Here is a 14,703-nt window from a genome sequence, read left to right as displayed (position 1 = left end):
TTTTGAAGCCCTTCCCCCTTGTCCTGTCACTCCAGGCCCTTGCAGTGATTTCATTTCTCTCAGGAGTGTCATTTCTCTGGCACTCGAGGGATTTGCATCACAGTGATGTGTTACAAAAACTGCAGAGCACAGAAACGTGTCATTAGGGATGCATTTGAGCATAAACTGTCTCCTCAGATGAATCAACCTGTCTTTAAATGCCTCTCTCCTCGGATAATCTGGAAATTCACGGAATCCCAGAATCATTTAGGTTGGAAAAGACCTCCAAGGTCATCAAGTCCAACTTTTGACCAGTCCCCACCTTGTCCCCCAGCCCAGAGCACTGAGTGCCACATCCAGGCATTCCTTGGACACCTCCAGGGATGGGGACTCCAAACCTCCCTGGGCAGCCCCTTCCAATGCCTGACAACCCTTTCCAAGGAGAAATTCTTCCTGATGAAGAAATTCCTCCAGATTCTGAAGGTTTTTATATGGAGCTCGGTGGTGTCACCTGAACGTTCCTGTGACCTTTGCTTCAGCTTCGTTGGCATCTCAGCAACAAAATGAAAATAATGAATAATTTCAAAAATTATATCATAAATAATATTTTAAAAATTACATTTTTCTAGACCCTCCTTTTTTAGGGACTCTTTGAGAGCAAGTGTTTGCTCAAGTCCAGGCTCAGGTTCTTGGTATCACACAGCACTGAGATGACATAACCACATTTAAATGCTTATTTTTTTCCTCAACATCCCTTGACTGAAATATCTTTTTTTTTTTTTTTTTGCCTAACATAGATCTGGTTTTGGTTCCTTCTGTCCCTTCCAATTTCCTCTAGGAAAAAGGGAAAAAAAAAAAAAAAAAAAAAAAGGAATTTTTTTTATACCATTTTAAATTCTTCTAGATTTATAACAAGCCTTATTTTGTCAGCAAAGGGTGAGAAGCAGCAGAGTCTGCAGATGGTGTAATTTGAGGAATGCCTCTCAGTTCCTCCTCAGAGTGTAAAATCTTCTCCAGAGCAGACTGTCCCACTCCCACTCCTGCGTTCCAAGAGACTTTAGTCCTTATTATTCCACTTGCTAACAGAAAACAGCGAAAGGGGTTTTTTTCTCCACTGAAAAAAAAAAATCCAAGACCTCTCCAAATGTAAACATTTAGATAAATCACACTCCTTTCAGTGGCATTTTCCATTTGCTTCGGAAAAAACATTCCAACCAGCAATTTAATGAAGGTTTTTGCAGCTTGTTTTGACTTTTGAAAGAGATGCACGTTTTCGCTTCTCTTTGAGAGGGTGAATTTCTCACTTTTTCACTTGGTGTTTCCTGCCTTTTTGCTGCGAAAATTCAGGAGAAGGGAAGGGGAGTAAAAGTGCTTTTCGTGACACTTCGCCAATGCTACTTCTTTCATTTCCATTCATTTTGCAAGGGAAAGGACAAGGGTTAATTTAAAAATTAAGACAAAATTAATGCTGTGACTTTGAATTAAATGCAGGGGTTTTTTTCTCTCTCTCTCTGAAAAACCTAAATTTCAGATGCTTCAAAGCAAGTCTCTCCCTGTTTGCTTTTCCTTCCTGAAATCCAAAGGAAACCGAACTTAAACTATTCATTATCACCTGACACGTGTTTTTTGTTGTCTTATATTCCATTTCTTCCTGTTCCTGTGTTCTTCCTTAATAAATTACACAGCCAACAGATGCTTTCCACATCATTTGTCAGGAGGAAGGATCATCAGAGTTCTCCTGATTTCAGTGAAATGAGAAGAAAGGAGAAGATAAAGAGATGTGAGGTGAGTCACACCTTCCCAACCCTGATTTGGTATCAGAGTGTCCACATTGGTGCTGAATCCCAAGGCAGATATTCCCAAGAAACAAACAGTAGGTTTGGCTGGTCCTGTGCAAGGCCAGGAATGGGATTTCGATGATCCTTGTGGGTCCCTTCCAACTCAGGATATTCTGGGATTCTGGGATTGTCTGGCTTAGGGTGCATGTTTCCCATGGACGTGTTTCCATCTGCAAAAAAATCACTTGTTCCGTCTCTGGAGAGCAAGGAAATGGGGTTGGTTTAATTTGGGACATGATCTCCACTCAGCCCCTGTGGTAGGTGGGACAAACAAGGTCCCACACTCAGCTGAGGTTCCCTGCAGGTTGTTCATGGATTCAGAGAATGGTTTGGGTTGGAAGGGATCTTAAAGACCATCCCATTCCAACCCCTGCCATGGGCAGGGACACCTTCCACTAGCCCAGGCTGCTCCAAGCCCTGTCCAACCTGGCCTTGGACACTTCCAGGGATCCAGGGGCAGCCACAGCTTCTCTGGGAAATCCATTCCAGCCCCTTACCACCCTTCCAGGGAAGGATTTATTCCCAATATCCCACCTAACCCTGCCCTCTGGCAGTTTGAAGCCATTTCCCTTTGTCCTGTCCCTTCATCCCTTGTCCCAAGTCCGTCTGCAGCTCTCCTGGAGCCCCTTTAGACACTGGAAGTGGCTCTCTGGATCCTTCTCTTCTCCAGGCTGGACAACCTGAACTCTCTTTAATTATTAAAACAGGGATGTCCTTGTGGGGAGCTGAGATCTGAACTCAGGTGACACCAACCCAGCCCTGGTCACATTTGGCTGCCCCTTGCATCTGTTTTTTTGTTGTTCTTTTCTTCCCCCTTTCCTTTTGAAGGCATTGCAGGAAGTTAATTCCGTCAGGGATTACCAGAGGTTTGCACTTCCAAAGCTGCGCTTTCCAGCAAAACATGCAAACAAACCACCTCTCCCTGCCTCACAACCCCCTGTAATTACACCTGTCAGCAATTCCTTCGCTGTTTCGTCCTTTCAGTGAAGGTAAAGAGAAGCAAATCAGCCCTTTCTCCTCCCAACCATCCTCTTCTCTGACTCACCACCACGGAGGAGCTTCGGAACGAAGGTGCCTCCCCCCGGAAATGCAACGCCGGCGCAGATTCCGGCCCCCTTTGGAACGAGTCAGGGTGGGAAACAGCAGGCTTGGGATTGTCAAAACACAATTAGAGAGACACTCCCAGTTAGTGGGAAGCCCACCCTGCAATCAGTGATGGAGTAGAGGAACAGGAAGAGGGGGCAGGAGGTGATGGAGCAGAGGGGGTTGTTGCTCCCTGTGCACGTAATTAAACCCACAGGTCCCCTGGTGTGGAACCACCCCATGGATGACGTGGAAAGAGAAAATTGAGAGGGTCAGCTGGATTCACAGTGGGAACTGAACAGTTCTGCACTGAGAGAGGGCCAGAAAAAGTTGTAGTTGAGGAGGTGTGGCATGATGGACAGGGTTGCAGTTCGAGGGTAAAAGCAAGTGCCGCTTCCTGGATGGAATGAGGTCAACATGCTCCCAATACAATGATAATCAGCTGCTCAGAGGAGAAGATGGAGCATGGAATGAAGGGGAGACTCCCTGGCCCCCTCCATGCAAATCCCAGCAGAAAGTGGCAATATTTTGGTACTGAGACCATACAGTGCCTGTGTGCCAAGGGGTAATCCAAGGGTTCTGTTGTTGAGCCAACAACCACATCCAGCATCCTCCTCAGGTGCCAACCACGACCACCCCCTTCCCACTGGGTGTGACCAGAGACCTTTACACCGGTCAGAAATGAAAGGTATTTATGACTGAAGCCATTCAAGCTCCACCTAAACCCAAAGAAACAATATAAAAGTAAGATAGGGATGAAGGAAAAGCTGCAGAAGAGTCCACCCAAAACTGCTGGGGTGAGTTGACGGGCTGAGCCCACAGGGACATCTTGGGTGACAGTTATACTCTACATGTGTCAAATGCTGCTGTTGGGACCAGAGCTTGGGTTTGTGCTTGCTCTTTTTTATACCATCAGATTGCTTCATGTCAGAGCTCATCCTTGATTCATTCTTGTATCAGTAGATTGCTTTATCCATCACTGACAACCTCCCAACCTTATTAATCTGTCCCAGTTTGTATTAACAAGAAGTGCCATTCTGTGAACTCTTCAAAGGAGTCCTTGGCAGGACCTGCTGAGGGGTCTTCCCTCTGTTGAGTCCCCCCTTAAAGGGTGGTCGAGGTACCCTCTCGCCCTCTGAAGGGTCTCCTTTTGAGGCACTGACAGCCTGTGGGTCACACCAGGGGCTCCACTTCTCTGAGAGCACCCACAGGCAAAAATCCCAAAATCCTAAATTTTTCCATGAATTTCCAGAAGGATTTTACCCTTCCTGAAGTGCAGCTGAACCAACAGAGCCACGTTGGCTCTTTCCCAATTGTCAATATTTACCAAGCACTTACTGGCCTCGTTTCTTAATGGAGACTCTACTGATTTTCCAGGGAATCACACGGGAATTTCCAAGACATAAAGAGCTGTGGCAGGGAGAGTGACCTGTTTTCTTTTTCAAAATTAAAAAAAAATGCTATTTTGAAATTAAGGGTGAAAAAGTTTCACTTAGAGAGATGTCAAAACAAAGGGGTTTGGCATTTCCAAAATATAAAAGGGGAAATACGCTGACATTTAAAATATATTTTAAAATAGATTTCTGCATTAATGGTTTGCAAATTTTTGGTGGAAAAAAACTTTATAAATTCAACCTAATTCTGTAAAGATTTTCATCCCTCTAAAAATTTGGGGGGGTTATTGGAACTGTTTGGTAGTGAAATGAAAGGAAGAGTTGCCCATGTTGATTCTAAATGGATTTAGAACCAGTTTTATGAGTGTCTACCAAGATGCTCTGGATTAGAGTCTTGAAGGAATGAATATATTAAATTTTGGCTAAATATATAATATAATATAATATAATATAATATAATATAATATAATATAATATAATATAATATAATATAATATAATATAATATAATATAATATAATATAATATAATATAATATAATATAATATAATATAATATAATATAATATAATATAATATAATATATATTTGGTGTAAATATAATGTATTACATAATATAATACAATATAATAATATTATATAATATTATAATATTGCATAATATAACACAGTATAATAATATGATACTATAATTTAATTAATATACTATTTATTTGGTGTATAACCTCCCACTACAAATGACCACAGTTCCCAGGGATTGAAAAACCCTTGGAAAACCCTGACAAAAGATGGGATAGTGAGCAGTAAACTCGTTATATCTTGGAAATTCCTGTGTAATTCCCTGGAAAATCGGTAGAGTCTCCAAGAAAGAATGAGGCCAGTAAGTATTTGATAAGTATGGACAATTGGGAAAGAGCCAACGTGGCTCTGTTGGTTCAGCTGCACTTGAGGAAGGGTAAAATCCTTCTGGAAAGTCATGGAAATAATATATTTGGATTTTCCAAAAGCTTCCACACAAGGGAATATTAAAAAAAATATCATATACCACAGGATTGGAGATTTTTTTCATGGGCTGAGACCTGTTTAAAAGGAAAAGTAGGATTGAATGATTATTTTCAGGATAACTGTCAGTTCAAAGTCGGGAAAGATATCCCGGAGTTGTCACGGGGAGGACCCTGAAAATCACTGAGTTTTTGTGCCACAAAAGCCAAAAGTGCTGACAAAATATTTGGAATCACCAAGAATGGTTTGGGAAATAAGACAGAGGGATTTTGTGGTTACACAGAATTTTGGCGCTCTCACGTTTTGGGTGGTCTGTGCAGTCTTGAGTCTTTGACTCCCCAAACAAGACCCAGCTGAGGTAAAAGAAAGTCCAGTAAAAGAAAATAAGATTATTAAGGGGGTGGAGTATTTACCTTTAGAGGAGAGACTGAAAAGGCTGCACAGACCCTTTTTTATTTTTTTTATCCTGGATTTTCTTTTACCTCAACTGGGTCTTTTTTGGGGGGCAGTCAAAGATCAGAACTGCACAGATCACCCAAGATGTAAATCCATCAAAATTCTGTGTAACAACAAAGTCCCTCCTTCTGTCTTGTTTCCCAAAAACATCCTTGCTGATTCCCGATATTTTGGCAGCACTTTTGGCTGTTGTGGCCCAAAAAATCAGGGATTTCAGGGTACTCCCAGTGGCAACTCCAGAATATCTTTCCTGAGTTTTGACTGAATCCTGAGAAGTGACCATTCAGTCCTACTTTTCCTTTCAAACAGATCTCAATCCCATCAAAGAATCTTGGTGTATTATATTTTTTAATATACTCCCAGAGGATTAACAAGGGAACAGAGTGAAGAAAATATCCAAGGTTCTTCACCCTCTTAATTCCCAATTCCACTGCTGGACAGGGAATCCCATCCCAGCAGGACCAGAGGTCTGACCCAATCATTAATTCCTTACATCCTTATGCAAATATTAGGCCAGAGCATGACATGCAATTTGTTTATTTAATTAAAAAGTCCATTTTGCCGAGGTTTGATGTCACAGTTTCCCTTTCACCAATTTAAATCCAGCTTATTTTTAAAACCAGATTTATTTTTTTTTTAATCCAGGCACTTTAGTGACCCAGTTACAACAATGGGAATATTCTGAACACAGGAGTAACAAGTTCATCCAATTATTCTCCGTGGTTATAAGGAGTGGGTTGAATTCAGGAGCAACTGGTGAAATGTGTATTAAACAATCTATTAATCATTATTACCTCTAGGTAACGTTTTAATAAACACCAGAATAAATGACCCAGATTTCAGTGGCTCTGCGCTGATGTTATACTTTGGAGGCTTAAATTTGGCAAATAATGGATTCATTAACCCACAGAAGTCCAGACCTCAGGAATGCCTTGCACAGGCTCTCTCTGGTCTGGCTTTCAAATTAGGACCCAGCTCAAATCTTAGGCTGGGACTAAGGACTGATTTTATTAATTTATTCAACCACCAGCTCATATTCAAAACCGCAATGGGTTCAACTCAAGCCTTCTCAGTTCAATCTGAGAGAGAATTAAACTTAAACAAATCAGGTCAGAGTCCACTCTGAACAAGGGCACGTCCACCTGCTGGTTTAATATCTTTAAAAAAACTTCCAAATCACACTGCCATGGGATTGAAATTCCTGCTGGTGCCTCCTCCACAAGTTCTTGCTCATCATTAAATCTTGCTGAAGATTCCTGATGGCAGTTCCATCAAGAGCACTCGGAGCTCACTCAACACTCAAATGAGTCTCGGTGCTTGCAGATATTGTAATATATTGCAGATAAAAGCTTTTGGTTCAGAACTGCTGAAACATTTTACTTGGGTATTTTAAATATTGAACTTCCTGTGCATTTTGGTTTCTAATTTTGCTGCTCCTCTAAACGTTACTGTGAGGGAAAAGGTGGGGAGGTTGAGTGGAGGGGATAAAATGCCCTAATTGAATAGCAGCACTAATTTGGAATCTAAATGAAGTATTTTAGATTGACAGCACAATTTTCCCCCCCCCTCATTTGGTCAAGTTTGCTGTGCTTGGTTTTGGTTTGGTGTCACCTCTACCCATTGCTCTCCACTTTTTTCTCACCTCCACTCAAACCTTTTCCTTCCTTTGGTCTCCTCCTTTTTGCTCTGCAAATCCTTTTTGTTCCCAGCTGGTTTCTTTCCTTCACTGCTATTTTTTTTTAAAATTCTTTTCTATTTTTTCTTTTCTTGCTGCAATTCTTCCCCTCCTCCTCCTCCTTCTCCTTCTCCTCTTTTTCCTCCTTCATCATTTCCTTCTCCTTCATCTTTTCCTTCTCCTTCTTTCTTCTCCTTCCCCTTCTCCACCTCCTTCTCCTTGATCTTGGATGTCTTTTCCAACCTTAATGATGCTTTGAAAATTTCCCTCTGTTGCTGCCATTTAAATCAGTAACAACTTGGGTCATTTTTTTAGAGCTTTTGTTCACACAACCCTTAGAAGAGCAAATCTGGATGATGTAAGGAATCTTCCAGCTCAGGATAAAACCAAGTCTAGACAAACCAATGTGTGTTACCAACTTTAACTGCTTAATTCCTGCTATTTTATTACCCTGGCATAGCAATTCCCTCTATAAAATCATTTTAGGCTGTGTCCCCCCAGTCAGGAACGAGTCATTTTCTCCTCCTGTGACATGAGCAGAGCTCAGGTGTCCCTGGGGGAAAGTGGAAGGTCTTAAGTAGATGGGTTAGAACCGACCTGCTGATTCCCTGATGGAGCAACGTTTTGTGGGTTTTGATTAAATATCTCTTGGGAACCTGCCAACAAAAAAAAAAAAAAAAAAGTGTTCCAATAGAGCTGAAACTTCCTCTCTGACCTTTCCAGCAGAAAACATTTTCATTCCTCATTTGCAGATCACTTTTGCTCTTGGTTTATTTTCCCTCCCACTGGCTGCTATTCTGTTAAATATCATTCCGTTAAATATTATTCCGTCAAATATTCTGTTCAATCACATAGAATGAAATTCAAAAGTAAAAATCAGAGGAACCCATTTCTGCTTTATTTAAATGAAATGGTTCAGTTTAACCCAAGCTTTTGGCCTCAAAAGATTGTAGGGTGCCTTGCCACTACCTGGTTTTCTTCCAGGCACGCTCAAAATGAACTGAGAAAAGGATTCAAAACACCCAGAAAATCTGTTGTCTGTCCAGTTCTTGTAGAGAGGAGAAAAACAGTAACAGAATTCGATTTATATTCTCAAGGAATACAGATTTCTGGGTGGGAAGAGACCTATTTAAGTGTGGGATGTGTGCCCCTACCACTGAAATTGCTTTGGGACAGCCTCCAGTAATCCCAGAAACAGCCCAATGGAAGTGGCATTTTTTGACTCTCCCTCACACACACACACAAATAATATTTATATTATATATTTAATATTTATATATGATGGGAAAACTCCTGAGATGGGATTTTATACAACTTTCCTCTGTACATCTGCACGGGCTTGTCCGAGTTCGAAACCCCTTCTGATGCTCAGCCCAGTCCTCCCAAATGAGCCCTTGCTGTATCAGAGCTGGTAACACTGATATGCTCAGAGTCTCACCAGATGATGACATGAAGGCTTGCCCTCTTCACCTCCTGGCAGGCTGAGAAGAAGGAAAAGAAGCTCCACGAAGCATCAGGCTTGCTGTGACCTCCACGGCAGAGCTGGGACGCCCGCTGGCTCCTCAGACATCGGTATTTTTGGCTTCTGTTTGCTCCACGATCATCCACAGCCCCACACCTTGGTGGCCTGACCTGGGATCTGCTGAACCCAAGGTGTCAGCCAAGGCATTGGTATATACATATATTTGATATAATTTCATTTTATCAAATGTGTCCCCGTTTTTGCTCTACTCATCAGCTCCTGTCTCAGCTCCTCCTTGTTTCACCTCTACCTCCCTTTCTCAGTGGATGTCTATCCTGGTCTTTTCAGGAGTTGCTGGTGAACTTCACAAACGCTGGTTTTCCTGGAGATACTGATTGTATCTTTAGGGGTGGGAAGGAATTGGGGGTGTTGTTTTTCCAAGGGCTCAAAGGCTGATGAAAGGATGAGAGGAAACGGCCACAAGCGGTGCCAGGGGAGGTTTGGGTTGGACATAAGGAAAAAATTCTTCACTGAAAGGGTTATCAAGAGTTGGAAGAGGCTGTCCAGGGAAGTGGTGGAGTCACCATCCCTGGAAGGACTTATAAGACATGTAGATGTGGCACTTGGGGACATGGCCAGTGGTGGCCTCGGCAGCGCTGGGAGAATGGTTGGACTCAATGATCTTAAAGATCTTTTCCAATTTAAACAATTCTGTGATTCCATAAGTACTTTAGAGGTGACAAGGCACTTTCACCACAGACTTTGAAACAGAGAAGGTCTCAAAAATCCAGCTGGTTCCAAAAACCCCCCTTAACAGACCGCAGGGCACTTCACACCCAAAGTAGAACTTCCCTGAGCCCAAACTGCACATCTTGCAGTGCTCACACCGTGACAAAACTCTTGCCACCTTTTCACGAAGCAGACACTTGCAAAGCTGTGAAAATCCAGCCTCCTGTGGCTCTTTGGTGAACACATTCCCACCCCCTGAGTCACAGCAGCCTCGGCCCCAGGATATGAAGGGCGGCATCGTGTTGGGTTCCCTGTCCCCTTTTGGGTGTGATGCCACTGCTGTCACTCCTGAATTATATCAGCAAATCAAAGAGCAATAAGCAGGGAATTCAGTGAGGCCTCATCTGCAGTGCTGTGTCCAGGTCTGGGCTCCTCAGGACAAGAGAGACAAGGAACTCCTGGAGCGGGTCCAGCGGAGGCAGCGGAGATGCTGAAGGGATGGAACATCTCTGGGAGCAGGAAAGGCTGAGGGAGCTGGGGCTGTTCAGCCTCCAGAGGAGACACAGAGAGGGGACTTCATCCCTGTCTGTCTGCAGGGAGGGGGCAGAGGATGGACCAGGCTCTGCTGGGGGGGAGCCCAGCAATAGCACAGGAGGAACGGGCAGGAACTGATGCCCAGGAAGTTCCACTGGAACATGAGGAAGAACTGAATGGTTTGGGTTGGAAGGGACACTCAAGATCATTTCATTTCAACCCCCTACCATGGGCAGTGACACCTTCCACTAGATCAGGTCGCTCCTCAGCGTCTGACAGTCCAACCCCACAATTTCTGCCTGGAAGAGCAGCCAGGTTGGCCTGGACATCTCTGGGGTTCCCAGCACAGGAACACAAACACCATCTGGGGCTGAAAATGCACATGTGGGTGTGTCCTCCTCGACAGCCTGTAAGCCCCTGAGAGCTCCACTTCACCCCACCTGGCTGTCGGCACCCGACTGTGTCACAGAATAAATTTAAAGCCTATTTAAGAAAAGGAAAACCAGCAAATTAAAGCTCAAGGTCACCTCCACAGATGCTTTCCCGCTTCTCTTCACCTGGCAACTGAATCCCAATTTAACTAATCACTAATAGGGAATTGTTAGTCTAGGCCTGAAGCACAAAACCATTTGCTGGTTAATTCCCATTTACTAAAGCCTCACTTTCCAAGTCAGGACTTCTTTGAAATCCCATCTGCCAAACCCAAGAGAACTAAATCTGAATATTCTCTCCCCTTCTCACAGAGGTCTCAAAATAGAGACTCACCTGCCCCTAGTCATACCCTTGGCAAAGGTGAGAATCAAACCCATCTCTTGCTCTCTCCTGCTTGGAAAAAGGACCTGAGACCTGCAGATTTCTGTCAAACTCAACCTTTTCTGGAGGCACAAAAAGAAACAAAAGAAGCAGCTTCCCAGCTCCAGAGTTTTAAGCTTTGTGACAGAGATGGGGATAATAATATTAATTAAAATACTATTACAGCACTTAGAGGGGATTATTTGGCTGATATAATTAGGAAAGACAACATGTCATTATGGCATCTCCATGATGTACAAACAGGAACAACAGCTACTGTAAATTACTGCAGCAACAACAATTAGCTGTGGTTCTAATCTAACTTATTGTAATGAGCCATGAAAGGAAAACAGGGCTCAGGAAGAGGCAGCAGCTGCTGAATCCTGGATAAATCCCATCCCTGGACTGGGTGAAATGTGGTGAAGGCTGAAGGTTTGCAGGATGACATGGGAATTCGAACACAGGTGTGGATCAGGGCCCATGGGACAGTTTTTTCCAGGATACAGAAGTACTGGATTCAGCTTCTTGCAGCTTGATCTTCTGTTGTCATGCTGTTAAAATGCCTGGAAATTGAAGCCAGCTCCCATTTTGTGTGGTGAAAATCCCTCTGCCCTCCTAAAATGGGATTATCCTGTGGAGTTATTTTCACCTCACCTGAGCAAAAACCTATACTGTGGTGAATTAAAGTGTTAATTATTTATCCTTGTAAGACAATAACCTTCCAGATAAATGAAACAGCCTTGCCCTGGCCAGTGTGACTTTCTTCTGTCCAGTGGAGGAACAGCTCCAAATTTGGGCAGTGGGGATGCAGATGCTCTTTTCATCCCCTCTCCACCTGGGAGAATGTTTCTTCTCCCAGATGTTCCTGTTGGTCTCCTCTTCCCAACTCCCATTTTCCAACAGCCACCAGATTTCCTCCTGTTCCCCACTCGGAGTCAAACCATGGAATAACTCTTGGTGCTCTTTGAAGGTTGATTCTGAGTTCCTGGAAGAACAGACACCCCCCTTGACTTCTCCAGCGAGATCCCTGCCCAGATCTCTGGTGCAGAGTATGATGGGTCCAAGATATTTGGCTCTGAGGGTTACAGATCCCTAAATTCCCTTGCCTCTTCCACTTTCAAGGGATGGAAATGGTAGGAAAAGTCAGATTTTGGTTCTTACCCGATTTTCACCAAGCTTGGTCTCTTCCTGTTGGTGTCATCGTGTCCTCTCACGTTTCAGACTTGGCCCGAGGAAGCTGTTTGTGAAACAGAGAGATGGAGGCACAGGCAGAGAGGTTCTGTACAGGAAACTTCCATAGAAACATGGAATTACTGCAGTTGGAAAAGACCTCTAAGGCCATCAAGTCCAGCCATTAACCCAGCACTGCCAAGGCCACCACTGACTCATGTCCCCAAGTGTCACATCCACATGGCTTTCATATCCCTCCAGGGATGGGGACTCCACCACTGCCCTGGGCAGCTGGGCCAGGGCTGGGAAACCCTTTCAGGGAAGAAATTTTCCCAACATCCAGCCTAAACCTTCCCTGCTGCAGCTTGAGGTTGTTTCCTCTTGTCCTGTCTCTGGTTAACAGGGAAAAGAGGGAGAGTCCCACCTGGCTCCCCCCTCCTGTCAGGGCGTTGTAAGGAGCAAGAAGGTCCCCTCTGAACCTCCTTTTCTCCAGGCTGAGCCTACCCCCAGCTCAGATTTGTGCTCCAGACCCTCCTCCAGCTCTGGTTGCCCTTCTCAGGAATCATCTGACATCATCCCTCCACTCCTACAGAGTCAACACAGTGTCGGAATTCCCTGACCCACCGCAGAGTTCCAGGAGGGGATTTTGGCATCCCCACATCCTCAAAGTGCTAAGAGGTGGAGGAAGGGAATAATTTCAGCTGTGTGAGGCTGACTGGGATGCTTCTTGGCAAAGCTTGGAGCAGCTCTGCAGCTCCTTTCTTCTGTCTTCCTCATTCTGCTCACAATAAATCGCAGCCCAATTATTTCTGGCCGGTGCATCAGTGAGGAATGAAATGTGTTTCTCTTGGCCAAGGGGGGGGAAAAAAAAAGGAGCCAAATTTACAGTGAACTCCTTTTCACTTCTTTTCACAGGTAACTGAATTAATTTCCCCAATTGAATCTAGTCTTAAGTGCTGAGTCTTTTATAGGTGTGTGGTTTATAGCTGGAGTTATTGATACTGAGAGATATATATTGAGCTTTTGGAGGGGGAGAGACCCACATCCATCACGTTGACTTTTTATTGCAGGATTGAAATTGCGATATAAAGAAAAATTGATTTAAGGATCCTTCCATAAATATGAATATATGTTCAATAATATATATGAGTGTATATTCAAGGATATGTTGATAGAGAGTGATATATATATATAAGGATAGACATAAGTGGTATCTTTCTGTTTTGATGGACTGTGATGGAATGACTGATGAAATATTTGCAGAGAAATCCTAATTATTAACTGGAGGAGACATTTCCAGAGTGAATTTCCTGATGATTTCATATGTTCCCTGTGGATGGAGGTAACTGGTAATAGAGCAAATCCTTGGCTCCCTGCTGGGATCACGTTGTTTGGCCAACAATTCCTGGTGTTTAATGCATTGGGAAATGATCCCCCTGGGCACTAAAAGTACAAGGGGGCTGTGAGGGAATGTTGTAAGATGGGAATGTCCTCATTAATTTAGATGCAGCTCTTAAAAGGCAGCAAAAACTTGAGAAAATACATATAGAATGGTTTGGGTTGGGAGGGACCTTAAAGATCATGGAATTCCAACCTCCTGCCATGGGCAGGGACACCTCCCACTATCCCAGGTTGCTCCAACCTGGCCTTGGACACTTCCAGGGATGGGGAATAAATAATAAATAGTGTCCTGTCTGTAGGAAGAAGTAGTTCAGGGAAAGGCACCTTTGCTATGCAAGAAAACTGAGGGAATTACTCCTGGATCTCAAGTAGGAGAAATTCAATATCCATGAATATGAGTCCTGAACACTGAATTGCAATGGAGTTTATCAAAGGCTTTCCAGATTGTGTGAAATTTTGCAGTTTGAAAGTGATTTTCATTCCGACTTTAAGGGGGAATACGGGGTGGACAGAAGGAACTGGAAGAAATATTACATAAAATACATTCCAAAGAGAAAAATTAGGCTAAAAAAGAAGAGAGAAATGGTTGAATAAAAAGTATTTCTTTCTCCATTTTAGCTGTTAAAAGTAATGGAAATAACCACCAGTTTGTCTTGGGGGGGGGAGGGAAAAAGTGATCCCAAAATCCAATCAAAAAAAGTTGTTGACAGGATTATCAAAATACTTGTCTTGCAGGGAGGGGGAGGAATGTTCCTGAACACATCTCAGTAAAGAAAAAAAAAAAAAAGACACCTTTTTTGGTTAGTTATGACAGGAGAAAAAATATTCCATCAAAAGTTTCTTGGGCAGGTGTGAGGGAACAGCTGTGGGAAACGGCGGGGCTGGTGGTAAACAAATACCATGGAAATATCACAGAATCATGGAATGGTTCGGGTTGGAAGGGACCTTAAAGATCATCCAATTCCAACCCCCCCTGCCATGGGCAGGGACACCTCCCACTAGAAGGTTCTGCGTGTTGTCCTCTTCTTTTTTAGTAGGAAAATAAGGATAAGCGATTCCTTTTCCTCCCAGAATATGCCCAGGGATTACTGGCAGGTCTCCTTTTGCTCTTCCCAAAACAGATGCTCTCTCCACCCCCTCTTCTACGGAGGGCACTGGTGCTTCTCCCAAATTTTCCTGCCAGTCCCCTC

The sequence above is a fragment of the Empidonax traillii genome, unplaced genomic scaffold (genome assembly GCF_003031625.1).
Source record: "Empidonax traillii isolate 1590-97213 ecotype Southwest subspecies unplaced genomic scaffold, ASM303162v1 scaffold1796:size137566, whole genome shotgun sequence".
Taxonomy (NCBI): domain Eukaryota; kingdom Metazoa; phylum Chordata; class Aves; order Passeriformes; family Tyrannidae; genus Empidonax; species Empidonax traillii.
This window is presented reverse-complemented; position numbering follows the sequence as displayed.